The following is a 6,000-nucleotide window of genomic DNA, read 5'->3' on the forward strand; positions in this document are numbered from 1 at the left end:
AGGACAGTATGGCGGTTTCTCAAAAAACTAGCCATAGATTTGCCATATGACCCAGCAATACCACTGCTGGGTATATACCCAGCAGAACTGAAAACAAGGACACAAACCGATATATGTACACCAATGTTCATAGCAGCATTGTTCACTATTGCCAAAAGTTGGAATCAACCCAAATGCCCATCAACAGATGAGTGGATCAATAAAATGTGGTATATACACACAATGGAATACTACTCGGCTGTAAGAACAAACACACTACAAACACATGTGATAACATGGATGAATCTTGAGAACCTTATGTTGAGTGAAGCAACCCAGACATTGAAGGACAAATACTACATAACCTCAATGATATGAAATAAACAAGCTGCCCTAGATAGCAAGAGACTGAACGATAGGCTTACAGGAAATCGGAGGGTGGAGGAAGGATATGAGCTGATGTCTGCAGGGGTGGAATTTAAGATGAGATGGTGGTAAGTATGAACACAAAGAAGAGATAAAAGGGGGGAAAGGGGTTGCCTTTGGTTGGGGCTTTGCGGGTTTGAGGGTGGCTGGGGAGGGACGGATGGGTAACATTGCCCAAAAGTGGGGGGAGGGAGGGCTAGCATACGAACACAGGAGAGGGTCAGGTGTTGGTGGAGAGTAAAATGCCGAGAAAATCATATCAAAATATAATAAAGAGGGTTACCTGTTTAGAATGCTCGGAGGGGAGGGTCTGATGCAGGACGGGCTCCTGGGGAATGTCTAAATGCTCATTCTGCCAGAGTGGGTGTCACCATGGGGTAGAAACCCAAGTAGTGAGAGTGGGGGTGGACCCACATCCTGGGGAGGACTAATGTCACCAAATAGAGGGAACTGTATCCCTCGAGAGAAAGGGTGGCTCCCAGGTCATTGGGGCAGTTGAGCAAGTTAGGCCCTGAAAACTATTCCATCTATCTCTGGAAGTGGCTCCTCAGGAAACGGAGGTTGGCTGTCACTGTGGGCACCAAGGTGGAATGGAAAATGGACGTTAAATGTGTGGAACCAAGGTAAATGGGGGGTAAGAGAGGAGTTTCTTGAGAGTACACAAGGATGGATATAAAACATGTAATATTACACCATAACATATAGGAGATGACAGACTGATAATGTAAACCATAATGTAAAACATAGGATAACTAAGAATGTAAAGAACTGTGTATCCTAAAGTATGCACCATAATGTAAGCACAGATGTCACCTTGTTAGAAAGCTAATGTCTCAGACTCTGGACATCACGTTAAGTAAATATGATGTGAATAGGGTGTAAGAGTATCGCTGTGGAAGGAAAAAGGTTTTGTGGTGGATGTATGGGAGTGCTGTATATTATATATATGCATTGCTGTGGTCTAGGACTCCTGTGAAGAGAAGCTGAATAATTAGGGGGAAAAAAAAAAAAAGATAGGATGTAGAATTTTTTCAAGTCAACATTCTTTATCTAAGTTCTTTATCTAACTTTATCCAAGTTCTTTATCTAACCTTTAAACCCATCGCTATATGCCATTCCCTAGTAAGGGACCATGACATTATATTGGGCTTCAAATTTCGGGGAGTTCTGGATCACAGAGTGTTTCAACAATGGCAATGGAGGGATACTGGTATGGGATACCAATGACAGGTGATATATGGCTGACAGGGAGCTGTACAGAACATATGTCCAGGGTGCATGGTAATGTTTGGATATACTCATAGTGGCAACAATTAAAAACCACAGCAGGGGGGGTACTGGGTTCCTGGCCAGTGGTGCTCTGTCGTGGTCCCTAGGGGAGCAGCGACAGTCTCCCAGGTACAGCGGCGGGGACCGGGAGGGAGTAAGGGTTCAACAGTGAGCCCCTGATGCTAATGACTATGCTTGTGAGCTGATAAGCCTAAAATAAGAACAAGGCCTAGAGCAACATTGTGCCTGGGAATTTCCTCCTGTCAGCCTTCATGTTACTCAAATGTGGCCAGTCTCGAAGCCAAACTCAGCATGTAAATGCAATGCTTTCCCCCCAGTTTGGGACATGACACCCAGGGATGAGCCTCCCTGGCACCGAGGGACCACTATCAACTACCAACTGATGATGCAACTGGAAAATGACCTTATATGGAAGGTTCAATGCGGATCAGCAGAATATCCCTGTCTACATAAAATAACATGACTTTAAAATGCTGTTTGACCTAAAGTAAGGGGGAAATGGAAAGGAGAAATGAGTTTATATGGCTACGAGTTTCTAAAAAAGAGTCTGGAGGCTGGCAGAAGGATTGCCCTCATGCACAACTGAGCAGAGTCAGAGAGACAGATAAAGCAGATACAACCCCCAGATATTGGTTCTTTTGAGGGCTAAAGAGACCCATGGGAGTTATGGTCATGGCCGATGGGGTTAACTACCAGGTCAGATGGCCCCTCTTTGGAAAGGGTGTTTATGTGTGATGAATCTGGACTCAGATGGGATCTTCCTTCATAAGACTTTCATGCTAATGTGCTGGAGGTGCAGTTAATGTTGGGGTTTAAGATATATTTAGGGGATTTGAATCTCTGGACTGGCAAGGTGATAGCCAGGTCCTGAGCCTCAACAGACTCCAGCACCTACAATCTGATTTATTGGACTTACCACACTCAGCTAAGATGGAGTTGAAGAAGGACAACCACCACACCATGGAGCCTAGAGTGATTACAACTGAAAGTGGGAGGATTGCATCCAGCATCCAGGTGGAATCTGAGCCTCCTCTTGACATAGAGGTGCAATGGACACAACCAATCCAATGCCCACATAGAAGAGGTGGCATTGGATTGGGAAAAGTCGACATGGTGGCTGATGGGTATGGGGAAAGGCAGGAAGAGATGAGAGGTGGAGGCGTCTTTGGGACATGGAGCTGCCCTGGATGGTGCTTCAGAGGCAATCACTGGACATTGTAAATCCTCACGGGCCCACTGGATGGAATGGAGGAGAGTATGGGCCATGATGTGGACGATTGACTATGAGGTGCAGAGGTGCCCAATGATGTACTTACCAAATCCAATGGATGTGTCATGATGATGGGAACGAGTGTTGCTGGGGGGGGGGGGGGAGTGGTGGGGTGGGGGGTGGGGTTGAATGGGTCCTCACATATATATTTTTAATGTAATATTATTACAAAGTCAGTAAAAAAATAAATAAAAAAAATAAAAAAATAAAATAAAAAAATATAAAAAATGGCTTGACATATTCTGTCATAAAGTATGATAAGAAATTTACTTCTAGGTATTCATTAACAATACTATCAATTTGTGTGACTGCAAGCAAAGTATCATCATTAAGAAGTTGTTAGAGGTTCATGTCTTAGCAAGGAAAGTGAGTTTCATGAGGAAATGGTCATACTTCACCATGCTTGCTCTTCCTTACAATCAATTTCAAAGAGTGGATGAGCAGATTATTCTCAAAGAGGGAAAAATAAATTGCTCTTGGACTTTAAATGAAATTATATACCCACTTCAGATTCAGATACCAAACGCTCTTCTGAACAGTTAATCTATTTGATGGCAAGGGTTTGAGCCTTCATCAAGAAATGTTAGCCCACCCATGTCATATACACACAGACACACTCAACATAAACACCTGGGGAAACACAATATAGAGATTTTTCTATATTTATATTCATATCACATGTTCTTAGATAAGGACTTACTGGTAATCTACTATAGACTTATTGGAATTCATGCAATGGAGGTAGTTATGTCATTGATGTGGAGACAGTGGCTACTGGAGGTACTGAAGGGAGGGAGAGGGAAAAAGAAGTGCAATATGGGAGCATTTTCAGGACTTGAAATTGTCCTAAATGACATTGCAACAACAGATACAGGCCATTATATATTCTGCCATACAGAACTGAGTGAGAGAGAGTGTAAACTACAAAGTAAACTATAATCCATGCTTAGTGGCAATGCTGCAAAATGTGTTCATCAATTGCAGTAAATGTACCACACTAATAAAAGAAGTTATTAATGTAGGGAAAAGTGGGAGGGATGGGGAATGGGGCATATGGGAATCCCTTATATTTTTTATGTGACATTTTGTATAATCTAAGTATCTTTTAAAAATAAATAAAAATATATGTTAAAAATAAAAGAGGAGATCCTGGCATTAAAGGCAAAAAAATGCTACCACTTTGTTTTTTCTTGGATTCACACTGGCTATGGGGCAGTAGAAACTCAATCAGAAAAGGGCTATGTGGAAGTAAAACAATCATTCTGTTGAAAAATGACAAATACCTGGCACAGGGAAACAGTCTAGAAATGGGAACCAAGGCACAAAGAGAGACTGGTTCATCTGTTTTGTGCTTACCTGTGGGAGTCAACATTAATTGAGAAAGTATTATTTCCCTGATGTAGAAAAGAAAAAACTAAAAGGATATTATAGGAAGGTAATTGTCTGCAAGGTTTCATTCTCTCCTTGATCTACATTTGGGGATATATGTTAAAGCGTCCAACTCTTTCCATGTCATTTATTTCATTATCAATGTCTAATTGTTAGTACCATGATGTTCACACATGAGAAAGATTATGTGCTCAAATACAAAGAGCTGTTACATTCGGATACATAATAATTTTTAAATGAAAGATATATGTTGTTACATCCTGTGCTTATTAAATGTGGAGGTTTTATTTTTCTCTTCCTTAATTAATGAAAAACAAACAGTCTGGTAATAAAAAGTTTCATGATCTAAACATTTCCCTCAAACCTTTAGACTTTGACACCTTGTCTTATGATGGTTTCTCTAAAGATAATTTAAATCTGGCAATAGTTTTGTTCCATTATTTGTAAAATGACAAGGACATAATTTGTCCAATTCTGCTCAAGTATAAGAGCCATATTTAAATTGATCTCCATCATTATTTATTCCTATTATTCATCCTTCTTTGTGCATTACCTCCAGAAGGAGTGTAACTCTTATACTGTGTATATGTGTTCTGAATCACTTCCTGTATTTTAATTACTTTTTATTCATATAATCTTCTAATCTATGCCCTTCCCCCTTAATATAAACGCTAGTGTCCTAAAAGGTAATTTTTTAGGAATGGAAATTTATCAGATTTTCTTCTAGTTTCTTCAGGAACTATTTCCCTCAATTCTCATCTAAAGATAGTAACCAGTTACCAGGTTTTTTGCTTTATCTATTTTAACACTATGTTTTTTGCTTGCAGGTTTCTTTGTTTGCTATTACACAACATCAGCTTTTTCTCTTTCTTTTTTTTTTTTGCTTACTATAAAATGTCATTGTTTTTGGAACTAATTACTAATCATTTACTTACAAAATTAGGTAGGTAGGGGATCAATATTGCATTATATAATTCAGTGCCCTCAGCTACATGGGACACAACTTTTAATTCTTATCAACAGGTGAGACAGTAGTTATTTTGTAATTAGCATTCGGAATAGTTGATTTTCAGTCTAACTTCCTAGTTATTTTTATGGGGTTTCAGGAGACTTGATCCCCAGGAAACACAGAAAGTAAGATGTATCATACTGGTTTCTTTATTGCTCAGTATTGAAGGCCTCTAGAGCATGTATGGATAAATATCAAATATATAAATTTGATATAACTAAGATTTAACTTCTCCATTTCAAATAAATGTGGCAACATGTCACCTTGTAGTCTTTATAGCAGCATGAACTTTTAATTTAAATTATCATTAACATTTTTTCATTACAATTCATTCCTCCATATAGCACTGCATCAATTGCTTTGACCTAGGTGTGATTTATTTGCATCTACTCCATCAAATTCATCACAATACCTCACAAAATTAATTCTTTTTCCAAATAACTTTTGCATTATAGATTTAGTATATGATTTGGCATTGCATGAAATCTCTAGGTCTTAGTAACCTTATACATTGCATTCATGATAGCAATAGAATAATCTCTGTGGCAGTTTCTATTTTTTGATTCCACATTAATTGTGTGCTTCCTTTGAAAATAACATTTGACCCCAAACCTTTCTCATGGCATTTTTCATCTCT

The sequence above is a fragment of the Dasypus novemcinctus genome, chromosome 10 (genome assembly GCF_030445035.2).
Source record: "Dasypus novemcinctus isolate mDasNov1 chromosome 10, mDasNov1.1.hap2, whole genome shotgun sequence".
Lineage (NCBI taxonomy): Eukaryota > Metazoa > Chordata > Mammalia > Cingulata > Dasypodidae > Dasypus > Dasypus novemcinctus.